Source organism: Mesoplodon mirus (genome assembly GCF_964341445.2).
Source record: "Mesoplodon mirus genome assembly, chromosome: 11".
NCBI classification, from domain to species: domain Eukaryota; kingdom Metazoa; phylum Chordata; class Mammalia; order Artiodactyla; family Ziphiidae; genus Mesoplodon; species Mesoplodon mirus.
In genome coordinates, this window is record NC_138987.1 from 7,933,110 (window position 1) to 7,950,009 (window position 16,900).

The window sequence follows — 16,900 nt, forward strand, 5'->3', positions numbered from 1 at the left end:
AACATTTACTGTTTGTGTTATACATATGAACTTGGTTTAGCCAGAAAGCTGTATCATGGTGACACAAGGATCTGCTAGGTTACAAGTAAAGTCACTCTTTCAACACGATGCTTCCACATTTGCCTTGGCAGGGAAGGAGAGCATGAACATTTGCTCTCCACTCGGAAATGCTTCTATCCAAAAGAAGACAAAGAGGCACTCATTACTGCTGCTCACATTTAATGGACCTAAGCAAGTCACATGGGCATTCCTGACTTTACGAGGATATATTTTCTTCTTGTCTATCCAGGAAAGCTCTAGTTATGTCTGCCGTAACAGCTCTGAGTATAAAAGAAGGATTACAATAGAAACTGGCTGTTGCAGGGTAGCATAATGTTAAAAGATAAGGAGAAAAAACACTTTTTAGCAGAAAACAATCCAGAGGTATAGGCAACAGGAAAATGAAGCAGGGTATGGTGTAGTCAGTAAAAGGGAGAAAAGTCACCTCCAACCATCCCTTCCTTTTGCTTCCTTTCCTTAACTTTCCTTTCATTTTTTTTCTTTCCTCCCTCCCTCCTTTCCTTCCTTTCTTTCTTCCTCCCTTCTTTCCTTCTTCCTTTCTCTATTTCTCCCTACCCCCCCCTTTTTCCTCATCTCTCCTTGTATCTTTCCTCCAATGTCTGATGTGGGACAAAAATATTGTTAAGAATTGTGGTTATAAAGATTAAAAAGATAGTGCATTAGTAATGCCTAAGGATGTTATTACTCAGCTTGTAAACCTGACTCCATGTCTGTGTCAAGTTCTTTTATGCTTTAGGATGACAAAGACACGACACAGTCACATATACCTACTTACTTTCAGTTTAAGAACATTAGGCCACTTTTTTGTTGGCTCTGAGGGCACACTGCATGAGCTCCCCTATCCGAAGGAGTAGGTATATCCTATCAGTCTGTGAGTCTCTGTTGTATCCTCTTCTTCCTTTCAGTCAAGTGATGGTATCTTTATCAGCATGTCATGGTGGCAGCCAACAGAGCAGGCAAGGAGCTTGTGTGGCTCCATCAAGCTGTCCCTGAAAGTAGGCCTAGCACCACCTCCTTTCAAAGAGTTGAGCAATTGAAACTATGCTTCTTCTCTGCCATGACCATAGATGCTCAGCTGGTTCACTTCAAATCTTCCCAGCCCATCACATTATTTAAATACAAACCAACAGGTACATCATCGTAACAAGTTATTTTCAAATAGGGGTCTAAGAACTTTTTCAAATTTGGTTTGATTACCAACTAGACACCCTTAGCAGCAGGTAACTATTAGCCAACAAGCCCAGCCTAGAATATTCCCAAGGTTTTCTCTGGTCAGAAACACAAACACTATGTAAAAGAATTTACAATCTAAAAGGTAGAACAATAAAAAATGGAAAGCTATAAGAAAAACTAAATAAAATTGCTATGTTCTAATTTTATATTTTTGGCTAATGCTTAGTAATAAAAATACAAATATAATAACTAATTTTTTTTGTTTTTGTTTTTGTTTTTGCGGTACACGGGCCTCTCACTGTTGCGGCCTCTCCCATTGCGGAGCACAGGCTCCGGATGCGCAGGCTCAGCGGCCATGGCTCACGGGCCCAGCCGCTCCGTGGCATGTGGGATCCTCCCGGACCGGGGCACGAACTCGTGTCCCCTGCATCGGCAGGTGGACTCTCAACCACTGCGCCACCAGGGAAGCCCATAACGAACATTTTGATGAGCATTTACTGTGTGCTAGGCATTCTGTTGAGTCTTTTACACGGATAATCTTACTTAATCCTCACCACAAACCTATTTCAGAGGCATAGTTTCCTCACACAAATATGCAAGAAGCAATGAGAGTAGAGGTGAACTTCTGTCCAAGTCTCGCTGAAGAAAGCACATCAATAGAACCTGCACAGAGAAGGTGATGTTTGGAGACAAGACTTGAAGAATTGATTAGGCGTTTGCCAGTCATGTAAGCGTTTCACACAGAGGGAAAACATGTTAGAATAAGATACAGTTTGGAGGAGGAAAGGGAAGTAAGACTCAGTAGGTTCAAGGGGTCAAATCACCAAATGGCTTTTGAGCCACACTAAAGAGTGTAGGTTGTAGGGAACCGCTGAAAATTCATGAACAAGAGGTGACTCTATTACCTGCTTAAGAAAAAAACAAACACCCCATGGTAATGGAGGATGGACTGGAATAATAAAGAAGGAAGGTATAAACTTCTTTATTATATGCACACATATAAGTCACAGAATTGACTAATCTAAAATATATGGGCTTCAAGGCCACACAGACCTGGGTTTGAAACCTAGTTTTGCTACATAATAACTCTATGATTGTGGGGATATTATTTAACCTTTTTAAAATCTGTTTTTTCACAGGTAAAATGGAAATGATAATAGTACCTACCTCATAGAATTAATAAAATAATGATTATAAACTCCTTAGCATAGTGCCTTGAACATAGTATCCACTAAAAATATTAAAATGTAAAATGCATCATACAGTACCTAGGACATAGTCGGTTCTCAGAAAATGTAGCCTTTACTCGTGTGTTTACAGATATCAACATCTCCATCAATCTCCATTAACTACATACCTCCGTTGTAGTTGTATTACCAGAATGTATTATAAAAGAAAGAACTGGACAATTGGCTGAAAACAAAATGAAGAGAAAATAACACTCTGGGAACTCTTTTTCCAAGGTGAAAAATAGAAACTAAGACACTCTCCATGCACTCCCACAAAGACTCAGTCCTCCCATAAGAAATCAGAGAAGGTTCTACATATCGTCCATGAGGAGACATCTGGTGAAAAGAGGAAGAAAATTCAGTGGGCTATGGTTTTTCAGGGGATAGAAAGCAGAGCCCATTATGCCACAGGCACTAAGTCAGTGACTTCAGCAGGGAGTATGAGTGGAAAACTTTCCCTCTTTTGTAGATATCCCAGACAAAGCTTCAGCAGTATCAAGGCAAGGAAGATGACAGCATGACAAAGCTTTTATAATCGTTAAGATTTTAGGGGACTTCCCTGATGGAGCAGTGGTTAAGAATCTACCTGGCAATGCAGGGGACATGGGTTCAATCCCCGGTCCAGGAAGATCCCACATGCCACGGAGCAACTAAGCATGGGCACCACAACTACTGAGCCTGCACTCTAGAGCTGTTGAGCCACAACTACTGAGCCCACATGCCACAACTACTGCAGCCCACTGACCTAGAGCCCATGGTCCGCAACAAGAGGAGGCACCGCAGTGAGAAGCCCGTGCACAGTAATGAAGAGTAGCCTCCGCGCTCTGCAACAAAGAGTAGCCCCCGCTCGCTGCAACTAGGGAAAGCCCGTGCGCAGCAATGAAGACCCAACATGGCCAAAGTAAATAAAACAAATAAATAGTTAAGGTTTTTTTTTTAAAAAACTCTTAAATGTGTGGGTATAATTTTGATTCCATAGTACTTAAAAATATGTGTGTGGCATATCCTCCAAATAAATATATCAGTTATACTTCAAAAAGAAACACAAAAATTACTCTAAATAGTCCAATAAGGAAGAGGTTTAATACAAAGAATTGGAAGCTTGGAAAATCACTGTGTATGTTGGAAGAGTAAAGGTAACGAACAGCTACCATAACTTTCAGATTCGCTGTTAGCTTTCTGAGACTCAGGCAGTTTCAGGAAATATAGGGATCCACTATGTATGTTTATAGTTGTCTGAAGCTCCAAGGCAGATAATTTGCAGAGAAATTCTCAGAGGCTACTGCAAAAACATCCAATGAAGCTCAAATACATCCCACTGTTGACCAGGAGCAATGCATTTTGTTTCTCACATGAGCGGCTTTCTTGGTAGATCTAGACCATAATCTTGTTGGCAAGGGAAACAGACAGAGAAAAGAATGATTCAGGAATGGTGTTAAGTTGCCAACAAACATAGATAAGAGAAAATAACATTTACACTAAGCCAAGTAGGTACATGATAAGATAGGTAAAGACATTCATAAAGTTTTTAGTCTGGGTCATTAAAAAAATTTTTTTTCAAAGAAGAATGAAATTTATTTATATTGATAGGTGTACTTTCAGTCTATTTATTTATACTGTTATATTAAATATATTATTTCATAGATGAATAACAAGCAACTAGAAATGCTAGTTGTAGGCATTAACAATTAGGATAGTCTTTTGATAAAAAACACTGTGAAAACTGGATATCCACATGCAAAAGAATAAAACTGGGACTTCCCTGGTGCTACTGAGCCTGTGCTCTAGAGCCCGTGAGCCACAACTACTGAAGCCTGTGCACCTAGACCCTGTGCCCCTCAACAAGAGAAGCCATTGCAATGAGAAGCTTGCAGACCACAACGAAGAGTAGCCCCCACTTGCTGCAACTAGAGAAAGCCTGTGCACAGCAATGAAGACCCAACGCAGCCAAAAATAATAATAATAATAAATATATATAAACAAATAAATAAATAAATTTATTTTTTAAAAAAAGAATAAAACTGAACCCCTACCTCACACCATATATGAAAATTAACTCAAAAGGGATCAGAGACCTAAATGTAGTAGCTAAAAATATAAATTCTTAGAAGAAAACATAAGAGTAAACCTTTGTGGTTTTGGATTAGGCAATGGTTTCTTAAATATGACCCCAATAGCACAAGCAACAAAAGAAAAAAATGGATAAGTTCATCTCCATCAAAACAAAACTTTTGGCTTCAAAAGACAGCATCAGGGCTTCCCTGGTGGCGCAGTGGTTGAGAGTCCGCCTGCCGAGGCAGGGGACACGGGTTCGTGCCCCAGTCTGGGAAGATCCTACATGCCGCGGAGCGGCTGGGCCCGGGAGCCAGGGCCGCTGAGCCTGCCGCGTCCGGAGCCTGTGCTCTGCAAAGGGAGGGGCCACAACAGTGAGAGGCCCGAGTACCGCAAAAAAAAAAAAAAAAAAAAGACAGCATCAGTAAAGTAAAAAGATCAGCCAAAGAGTGAAAGAAAATATTTGCAAAAGGGAAGAAAATTTGCAAATCATATATCTGATAAGACACTTGTATCCAGAATATACAAAGGACTCTTACAACTCAACGACAAAAAGACAAATGATCTTATTTTTAAATGGGCAAAAGATTTTAATAGACCTATCTCCAATGAAGCTAAACCAAAGAGAAAAAAGATACATGTGAAGAGGCACAACACCATTCATTCATTAGGGAAATGCAAATTAAAACTACAATGAAGTACCATTTCACACACACTAGGAGGGCTAAAACAAAACAGACAAATAATACCAAGTATGCTTAGGGTGTGGAGGAACAGGAACCCTCATACATTGCTGATGGGACTGTAAAATGCTACAACCACTTTGGAAAACAGTTTCACATTTTCTCAAGATGTTAAGCATAGAGTTTCAATACGATGCAGCATTTCCACTCCTACCTAGGCATATACATACCCAAAACAATTGAAAACACAAGTCCACAAAAAAACTTGCTTATTAATACTTATTGCAGCATTATTCATTGTAGCCAAACTGTAGAAACAACCTAAATGTCAATCAACTGATAAATGGATAAACAAAGTGTGGTATAGTCCTACAGTCCTATTCCTCCTTAAAAGAATAAAGTACTGATACATGCTACAGCATAGATGAATCTTGAAAATATCATTGTTAGTGAGTGAAACTAGATTAAAAGGCCACATATATGATTCCATTTATATGAAATGTATTGAATAGGAAAATCCATAGAGACAAAAAGTAGATAGTGATTTCTAGAGACTGAGGTTAAGGAGGAACAAGTCATGATTGCTATGGGGTTGCTTTTGGGAGTGACCAAATGTTCTAAAATTAGATAGTGGTGAATATACCCAAAACTACTGAACTGTACACTTTAAATAGCTGAATTTTATGGTATGTGAATTATATCTCAATAAAACTGTAATTTTAAAAATGGCAGAGCTGAAATCTGAAAGTAAAACAAAGAACAGAATGCTAGTCATTAAACTCTTATGCTGACAAATACTTAGAACTATAAGTTATAAAATACAAAACAAATTATAAAATAATGAAATGAGATTAAAAAGTTTTTTATTCACAGGTATATAAAGTGAGGAGGGATTTGGAGTGGTTTATAAATTAGATTATATGTTACCAGATGAAAATGAGCACTTAGGTTTCATACTATAGTCAACATGGTATCAATCCTACTACATGGATGCCAAATACAAACTTTTAATGATGCTTCTCTCTCAATCCCTTCCAGCATTGCAGTATTAAGAATGTGAAATGCTGACACTTTTAGACTTAGCGAAATTAAAGAATCTAGACATATATTCTGATTTTTAAAAGTCTGTTATATGTACATCGCCATAAAATAAAGGTAATAAAATGTGAATGTTAAATACTAAAAGAATTATTAAATAACATTAAACTGGAAGAAACTTGGGGGAAATCTATGTTTTTGTATTTATTATGTTTCAGCTAAAGCAAAGAAAGCTATTGTTAAAACCAGCAACATCTTCCTAATTTATAACAGTAGCATGAAGGTGACTAACTTTACTAGGAGAGAATGACGTTGAATTATTCAAGAGAAATACTCAAATTTTTTTCGGAACAATGGCAACTAAGAAAATGAAAATAATGAATCAGCATATTTGAGTTTTAAATGTCTACATAAGATGAACAGTGGGCACATTTAAATTTCAAATAAAATCTATGATTTTTCTGGTTCAGCACTGTAGCAAAATGTTTTTTTTCTTCTATACCAGTCATATATGTTTTTACCACTGGGGATATTTTCCCTTTCACAGTTACTAATTTAAAAACAAAAATAATTATGATAGAATAACTCATAAGTAGATTATACTAGCATTCTTTATAATCATTGCTTTTTTTCCTCTGCCTTATCCGTACTTTTGCCTCATATTCGTTATCTCTCTAAAATTCATTTTTAATTTCTAACTTCTATCTTATGATTCTATTTGTTACCTCTTGACATTTTACATGATTATTTATTCTTTTTATGTAATACTCCTATCCTATTCTTAGATATCACTTTTTTTTAGATATCACTTTTATTCATTGGCTTTATTTTATAAATCTGCTAATTAGATATGAAAATAATTTTTCACCCAATTTTGAATCTTCCTAAAATAGTAATTCACATAAATTCAAAACCTGCAGTCTGTCTCTGAAGTTATACTCAATAAAATATTACTGGTAGCAGTTTTTTAATTTTTTTTAATTGTACCTAGCAGAGTTATTTTAATTTTATGCCTCACCACAGGAATTCTCTATAGGAATCATAACCATCTCTTCAACCCATAGGGTTTGGGGTTTACTACACTGATGACATCCTTTTTAGGTCTGGTTGGCAAGAGTCAAGAAATACCTCAGACGCCTTGTCATGACGCACGATGTGCCAGAAGTTAGGAAGTAATCTCTAGGATTATTCTGGGGCCCGTTATCTCGGTGAAGTTTCTTAAGTGCCAGTGGCCTATGTCACGGTGACATATTCCCTCCAGAGTAAAAGATAAATTGCTACATCTTGCACCCCACCCCCCACCATTGAGAAAAAGGCCCCTCTAAATTCTGCAGGCAGCACCCATTGCCACCTCTCTCTCAATATGCATTGTGACCTCATGGGGAGTTTCTATAAACAATTGAATGAAAAAGGAAACTTCCAAGGGTGGTTTACATAAGAAAACAATTTGTGGGACATCCCTAGCAGTCCAGTGGTTAAGACTTTGCCCTCCAATGCAGGGGGTGCAGGTTCGATCCCTGGTCGGGGAGCTAAGATCCCACATTCCTCCGGGCCAAAAAACCAAAACATAAAACAGAAGCAATACTGTAACAAATTCAATAAAGACTTTAAACATGGTCCACATCAAAAAAAAAAAATCTTAAAAAAAAAAAGGAAGAAAACAGATTTGCAACCAGTCAGAACTACAAAATATAATATAACAACTCCACTCAGTTAGGGTCCTGGAAGACAGTGGGAGATCTTCCTAGCAGGTAGAAGCTTGAGCAGTACATTTAGTGTTTCACTTTGCTGGTGATGGGAATGACAAGATATATGGATACAGATCTTCCTCAACTTACAATGGGGTTACATCCTGTTAAACCCATTGTAAGTTGAAAGCACTGTAAGTCGAAAATGCTTTTAACACACTTAACCTACCAAACATCATAGCTTAGCCTAGCCTACTATAAACATGCTCAGAACACTTATACTATCCTATAGCTGGGCAAAAATCATCTAACACAAAACGTATTTTATAATAAAGTGTTGAATATCTCATGTAATTTCTTTTTTTTCTTTTTTTTTTTTTTTGCGGTACGCGGGCCTCTCACTCTTGTGGCCTCTCCCTTTGCGGAGCACGGGCTCCGGACGCGCAGGCTCAGCGGCCATGGCTCACGGGCCATGGGCTCGCGGCATGTGGGATCTTCCCGGACCGGGGCACGAACCCGTGTCCCCTGCATCGGCAGACAGACTGTCAACCACTGCGCCACCAGGGAAACCCTCATGTAATTTCTTGAATACTGTGGTGAAAGTGAAAACCAAAATGGTTGTATAGATATAGAACGGTTGTAAAAGTGTCAGTTGTTTACCCTCGCGTGGCTGACCAGCAGCGGAGGCTAGCTGCCATGGCCCAGAATCACAAGAGAGTATCATACTGCATATTACTAGCCCAAAAAATCAAAATTCAAAATCTGAAACACAATTTTTACTGAATGTGTATCGCTTTTGCACCATCATGAAGTTGAAAACTCATAGGTCAAACCCTCATAAGTCTGTATATACCAATTAATAGACGGTCTCAACAGATTTACTGAATAGTGATGAACATGGAAAGAACATAACTGGAGCATAAGTAACAGGGACATTAGGGGAGGAGTAGATGGGAGATCAGCAGAGGAGAACCTTTTAGGTAATTACTGAGTGTGAAGATAATTGTATCCCGTATATACACCGCCTCACCAAAGGGCATACACTGCAGAGACTCTTAATAATCATGTAGGTAAGATGACTTGACCTATAGATGTTAATCAGTCTCCTTCAACAGCCACCCCAGTGCTTGCTCAATGAATTCAAGAACAAAGTGTCCAAGGCCATTCAGATGGAAGTTGTACAAAAGTTAAGCCATATGGGCATACTTTCTCCAAGGCTAATCTGGCCATTGAACACTATTGCTGAATATCCAGTCTGTCAAGACTTAAGAAAGCTGAGTCCCCAGTATGGCACCATTCACTAGGACCAGCCAGTCACCTGGTGGCAAATTGATGTATTGAATTTTTACATCTTATTAAGGGTAGCAATCTGAGCTCTGTGGAACAGACACTGTGTATATGGATATCCCTTCTCAGTTCCATAATCTTTTCCCAGAAGCATCAACCCTTGGGCCCACTGAATGCCTTACTGACTGTCATAGAGTCTCAAACATTATTTATGACCAAGCAACTCCTTTACTGTGCCATGTGTGGCAATAAACTAATACCCCTGGGATTTGCTGATCTTATCAGCTACCCAATCACCTAAAAGGACGATGAGAACATGTGGGTCTGGCCCTAAGGGAATAAGTGGGAGCGGTTCATCTCATTACTACTGTCCCAAGTCCTGTCCTAACAACTTTGGGTTCTCTGATGCATAAGGGAGGAACACTTCTACCATGGGACAAAACAAAATGTCTATAAAACTAGAAGTTGCAATTGTCACTGAACCAACAGGCAACGAAGGGGCTTACTGCACAGTTTGGGATGAATGCTCCTGTTAAGGAAAACTAAGGTCTCTACTACACAGTGGGGTGGCCTGTGAAATAGAAGGGAAACTCTTCTTTACCTGGCACTCCACCAGGTAAAGGACCAGAAGCCGGTGAGGACAAAGATGACTTAGAACAGTTACCAGAAAAAGGAAATAGTTAGTATCAACTATTGATTCACATCCAGGTGCAGAAATCACTACAGTGCCCAGGCATACTTTCTTGCTTAATTTTCTATGCATATATTTATGTATATTAACCTATGTCATTTTTTCCTTTTTTTTTTTTTTTTTTTTTTGCGGTACGCGGGCCTCTCGCTGTTGTGGCCTCTCCTATTGCAGAGCACAGGCTCCGGACACGCAGGCTCAGCGGCCATGACTCACGGGCCCAGCCGCTCTGCGGCATGTGGGATCCTCCTGGACCGGGGCACGAACCCATGTCCCCTGCATCGGCAGGCGGACTCTCAACCACTGCGCCACCAGGGAAGCCCTCTACTATTTTTATATAAAGTATTTTTGTGGTTGTTAACTTTATAATTTATTGTTTAAAAATATTGTGACCAAACTAGAAGGATATCACCCTGATTTGAATAAATTAACTGATGGAATTTGGGATCATACCTTTATAGGGAGAGAGTGAGCATATATTTATTTGAATAAGAAATAATTATAACATGTTAGATTTAAGAATGCTATTTTTAAATTTGAATATAGGTAGAAGGTTCTATATGAATGCTGAACGGACAAAGGAATGACTGTGCTGTGTATTATTTTGGAGGGACCAACCGCCTGCACCCTTATTTCTTTTCCTTCCTGTCCTCATATCACAGCAACTGGAAGTCTAGGAAATGCATCTTCCAGAATCTCTTGCCAGCAGGTTCCTGGTTTGGAGTCCACCAGGCAGAGGCCACAAAGTTCAAAATGCCAAGAGAAGCAGAAATCATTGTTCTTCATTCAGTAAGTAGACCTCATGGGCTTGAACAACTGTGATGCTTTGCAGTTCCTTTGGATCCCCTTGGAAGTTGTTCATCTGGTGTAGGGGTGACCTGAGATCATTAGTGGAAGTTTCCTGTGATCCTGAAACTTTCTAATCCCCTCATGGCTGGTGATAAAACTGAGTAATAGTGAGTAATAATGAGTGCTTTCCACAGTCGCTGCTTCTCCAGGCCTTCCTATATATATATATATATTTTCAAATTTATTTATTTATTCATTTATTTAATTTTTGGCTGCACTGGGTCTTCGCTGGTGCACGCGGGCCCTCTCTAGTTGCAACGAGCGGGGGCCACTCCCCGCTGCGGGGCACAGGCCCCTCACCGTGGCAGTCTCTCCCGCTGCGAGCACAGGCTCCAGGCACACGGGCCTCAGTAGCCACGGCACACGGGCTTCAGCAGCTGTGGTTCGCGGGCCCCAGAGCGCAGGCTCAGCAGCCGTGGCGCACGGGCCCAGCCGCTCCGCGGCATGTGGGATCCTTCCAGACCAGAGCTCGAACCCGTGTCCCCCGCACCGGCAGGCGGATCCCCAACCACTGCGCCACCAGGAGAGCCCCGTATATATTTTTAAGTCACTAGTTCACTGTATTAAATTTCTCCCTGCTTAAAGTAGCAGAGTGGTTTCTTTATTTTTATGACTGAACTATGATTGATACCATGCAATTGCTTAAATCAATCTTAAAAATTTGAGATTTGGCAACACTGCTTGTTTTAGCCTCAACTTTTCAATGAAAATTTGATAGATCAACTCTTACCACACTGAGCAAAACCCTTAAATAGGCTTTCCAGGATAAGATGAGAAAACATTATTGATTCTTAGGGAAGAATATCAAAAATCTATGATATTTGATATATCATATTTGATATATAACATAATTATGATATTTGATATAACATAATTATATTGCGTTAATATTTCTTGAATGTTTACTTTGTCGGGCTGTGTTCTGAAAACTTGACATATATTATCTCATTCAATTCTCACAACAATCCTAGTAGGGAGACACTATGTTTACCCCTATTTTAAGGATATAATAACAGAGGCTCAGACAGGTAATTTGCCTGACATTGCAGAGCTTGAAAATGGTAGAGACTGCATTTGTATCCAGGTATTGTGACTCCAGAGACCTTACTTTTAAACGTTGCAATATGCTGCCGTGTAATGCAATATATAAAAGTCAATCCAAAGATGCATAGTCAATAGAAGTAGTTAAAATGTATAATATAGGTGACCATAGGTTTTATACAAATTATTTTCAGAGGTTGTCTATGTAACATGACTGTGCTCCTTCCCCTGTCTTTCTGTGCCCCCTCCCCCAACTCCCACCACTATTCTGGTATTGGTTATTTGTTAAAAACAATAATGATGGCTATATTGATAACTAATGTTTAATGAGTACATATTGGCCAGGCACTGTGCCAAACACTTCAGAAATGTATCTCATTCAGTCTTATTATTGTTCACATTTTACAGACTGGAAAGTTGAGGCCTAGGTGATTGAGTGATTTTTCCATGTAGATGAAGTATCAATAATAACCCAGCCTACTCTCTCCAGAGAGTGGCACTTAACCAGGCTATCATGTTCAGGAAGCTGTCACTATGAAGGAAATACATACATTCATGTCCCTTAGAGAAAGGCCCAGTATCTTGAAGGCATTGGAGAAATTCAAATTTAAACTTTTCTTTCTTTTCTTCTTCTCTCTACAAATACCTCTGTGAAAATAAACACATGCCCTAAATTAAACTAAAGTGGCAAAGAAAATGAGGACACTAGGCCTAAAAGAAAATCTACTTTCTGCTTTGTGGATAGTGGATTCGTATGGGACTCTGCTTCTTAAGGAGAATTCTGGATTTATTTCCTGCAAGTGAGAACTTTTATTCTCTTAGTTTAAAAGAAAGTAGAACTAACCAGGAAAGGCTTCATACATGTAAGGCAGAGTTCTGCAGATATCTTGATGTTTGAAGCAAACAGAAGGCATTTATTTGCCTTTTCATTACTATCCTTCCCAAGTGATATGAACACCTATTTGGGCTGGTGAGGGGAGGAAACCTGGATTTAGATCCAGGTTTGAGATTTCAGGTTCTATAACTCCAAGAGGAAATGAGGATTAATAAAGCATTTTGATGTCAGCAAACTGGTACATCACACATTATCCTGTGCTTCAGTTTGATCTGCATTTAACACATCAGCTGCAGAAGGCCTGTACCCATCAGCTGCCAGCCTGAGAGTGATCCAGATTTCACCTTTAGCATACCCTTGAAAAATACATTGCTTCTTTCAGAGGCAGTTATCTGCCAGGTGCCTCATTATGTGATCTCAGAACACCCTATTAATTTATTTTAATTAATTAATTAATTAATTTTTGGCTGTGTTGGGTCTTCGCTTCATGGGCGTTCTCCAGTTGCAGCAAGCAGGGGCTACTCTGTTGCAGTGCCCAGGCTTCCCCCTGCAGTGGCTTCTCTTGTCGTGGAGCACAGGCTCTAGATGTGTGGGCTTCAGTAGTTGCGGCACATGGGCTCAGTAGTTGTGCCTCGTGGGCTCTAGAGTGCAGGCTCAGTAGTTGTGGTGCACGGGCTTAGCTGCTCCGCGGCATGTGGGATCTTCCCAGACCAGGGCTCGAACCCATGTCCCCTGCATTAGCAGGAGGATTCTTAACCACTGGGCTACCAGGGAAGTCCCCACCCTATTAAATTTTGTGGCACTTACCACAGTTGTTGTGATATATTTGTAAAATTGTTCTTTTTGTATTTGTCTTCCTCTTTGGCCTGGAGATTATGTTCTACTGTAGACTAAAGAAATTGATTTAGTTGTAACTGTTGTAAATTAACAATCAAAAGCTGTAACTATAGGGTTAAAAATAAATAGGGAGAAACATTTTTTCAGGGGATAAACTAGTGAATGTAGGTTTATGTTTTAGAACTTTGGTGAATATATCACTGAGCAGGAAAATAAAAAACCTCAGATTTAGAGCAGCCTTTCTTAATAATTCTAATTCTATTGACACATTGAGTATTTGTGGTGGGAGCTGTCAAACCACTGGGTTAAAAATAAATGTAGTTTGGGGTTTCCCTGGTGGCACAGTGGTTGAGAGTCCATCTGCCGATGCAGGGGACACGGGTTTGTGCCCTGGTCTGGGAGGATCCCACATGCCGCGGAGCGGCTGGGCCTGTGAGCCATGGCCACTGAGCCTGTGCGTCCGGAGCCTGTGCTCCGCAACGGGAGAGGCCACAACAGTGAGAGGCCCGCGTACCGCAAAAAAAAAAAAAAAAAAATGTAGTTTGGAGACACTACATGTAGATTCAGTTATGGTGTAAAGAATCAAGAATTTTAGGCTTGGAGGCAAGCCAAATGATGGTCAAATATTCTAATTTTACAAGTGAAGAAGGTAGGTGTTCAAAGTCACAGTTATTTAGTTTCAAAGCTGAAATTTAAAATAGGTGTATTCGTATAAACATCAGTACCCTTTCCAATCAATGGAAGACATTGCTAAGTTCCATAAATCTACATCAGCCAGTGAGTGCCCTCTGTTGTGAGCAACAGAAATAAACTCCAGTTAACTTCAGCAGAAATGAAATTTACAGAATAGTGTTAGGAATTGTGAAATAAAATCACTATGAATTTGGCTTCAGTTGGGTCAGACAAGAGACAGACTTTGGCCAGAACTCCACCAGCCTACTAACTGCAATAAACTCTCATTCTTTCCAGCAGATTGCAATGGCAGTCTGAGATACTGGGAATTAACTTGTCTCAGTGTACAACTCCCTGAAAGGTCTGGGCAAGTTAGGTGGGTAACCAGTCACAGGTCATTTTAGGGAAGCAAATAATTAGACCCAAGTCAGCTGACTGAGTAACACACTGAATGAATCAGGAGTCTCTGGGAGGTGTGCTCACAGTAATACCTTCAGCCCAATTTCAAATTATATTGCTCCTTTTTTATTTTTTATTTTTTAACATCTTTATTGGAGTATAATTGCTTTACAATGGTCTGTTAGTTTCTGCTTTATAACAAAGTGAATCAGTTATACATATACATATTTTCCCATATCTCTTCCTTCTTGCGTCTCCCTCCCTCCCACCCTCCCTATCCCACCCCTCTAGGTGGTCGCAGAGCACCGAGCTGATCTCCCTGTGCTATGCGGCTGCTTCCCACTAGCTATCTATTTTACGCTTGGTAGTGTATATATGTACATTATTGCTCCCTCTTTTGTGGAGCACCGTCTATTTTCACTAATATTCCCACATATTTACACACATAAATATCAAAGTTCTGAAGCTCTCTGAGTCTGTAGGAAACATGCTGGTATATGGCTCCAGTTGGAAGCCTGGAAACCATGAAGGATGGACCACTGGATATGAAGAAAATTGACTTAATTATCCGCAGAACACTCTCATGCAAGGGAGTTACAGTGTTTTAAGCAAATGGAAAGGGGTTTCTTTATCTGGTTAGTGGGATTGGACAACGAGGGTATACTTTTAAGCCCTAAGAATCTCACCCATATAACCACACCTATTATGTCCTCACTCTTTCAGAACCAATGCTATAAATTGTGAGTCACAAATATGTTTTGCACCCCAACATTCACTGCAGCACTATTTACAATAGCCAGGACATGGAAGCGACCTAAATGTCCATCAATAGAGGAATAGATAAAGAAGATGTGGTGCACATATACAATGGAATATTACTCAGCCATAAAAAATGAAATAATGCCATTTGCAGCAACGTGGATGGACCTAGAGATTGTCATACTGAGTGAGGTAAGTCAGACAGAGAAAGACCAATATCATATGATATCGCTTATATGTGGAATCTAAAAAAAGGGTACAAATGAACTTACCTACAAAACAAATAGAGTTACAGATGTAGAAAATAAACTTATGGTTACCAGGGGTTAAGAGGGGGAGGGATAAATTGGAAATTGGGATTGACATATACACATTACTATATGTAAAAGAGATGACTAATAAGGACCTACTGTATAGCACATGGAACTTCTACTCAATACTCTGGAATGGCCTATGTGGGAAAAGAATCTAAAAAAGAGTAGATATATGTATATGTATAACTGATTCACTCTGCCATACACTTGAAACTAACATAACATTGTAAATCAACTACACTCCAATAAAAATTTTTTAAAAAATTAAAAAAAAATGTCTTATGTAATTTAAAATTTTCTAGTAAGCCACAATTTAAAAGGTAAAAATAAACATATGAAATTAATTTTTATAATTTATTTAACCCAATATGCCTAAAATATTATGATTTCAACATAAAAGCAGTATGCAAATTAAAAATGAGATATTTTACATTCTTTTGTTCTTAAGCACTAAGTTTTCAAGTATCCAGGGTTTACTTAGCCGTATGTGGCTAGTGGCTACCATATGGACAGCACAGGTTTTATCCTCTTTTTCTCTCCTCAAGCTTTTCAGTATGATTATAAGTAACTACCCCGCCCTATAGTCTTGAATCCTTCATGCCTTGCATACCTTCATTGCCAGATTTTCACCTGTCGATAATAACAGGAGATTTGCATTCCCCTTCAGCACTGTTTAGGCAACATTGAACCCAAGAATCCTCCCTTCTCTAAGCATCTGCTGTCTACAATCTATTCACAAATACCAATTTCTTCACCAGAGTGTTTATTGTAAGCAACACCACCAACTCTGGAGAACTTAAGGAGAAATTATTTTCCTGGATGAATAATGATTAGTTAAAAAACTTCAGTTCAAAAGCCGGAGAATCAGTCTCAGTTAGAAATCAGGGAATACAGTCTAGTTCATGCTAAGGATACCACTCTTGGCACCTTTGCAAGCCTCACAGTACTGTTACGCTAATGTCTTCAAGCATACCTGCATCTTTGCAGATTCAAAGTCAAAGCTGAAGAATTTCACTGATTCAGTATCATGAGCTGGCTCTTTAGGGGGTCAGGGAGAGGTGATATCTGGATCCTTCAGTTTCTGTAGTAGAAGACAGAATTCTCTTATCACTTGAATCAGGGGAATTCTTCCCAAATAAGATGGGCAGTAGGGTGATGCATGGTAGGATAATGGGCAGTAGGATAAAGAAGTCAACTGTCCCCTACAAAAACACTGAGGAAATACATACAGTGGAATAAGTGCATTTTCTTATTTATGGCAAATGAATTTATGGACTGTCATAAATGCCCTCAATA

General features: G+C 39.3%; 1 protein-coding gene across 3 annotated transcripts in view; it reads right to left on the minus strand.

Annotated features, from left to right (window-relative positions):
• Nucleotides 1–16,900, minus strand: part of LIN7A (lin-7 homolog A, crumbs cell polarity complex component) — a 240,927-nt gene that overhangs the window by 173,319 nt on the left and 50,708 nt on the right. For all 3 annotated transcript variants that reach the window (XM_082636676.1, XM_082636677.1, XM_082636678.1), the window contains one exon: nucleotides 16,578–16,685. The gene's annotated coding sequence lies outside the window, so the exon portion shown is untranslated. The remainder of the gene's footprint in view (nucleotides 1–16,577; nucleotides 16,686–16,900) is intronic.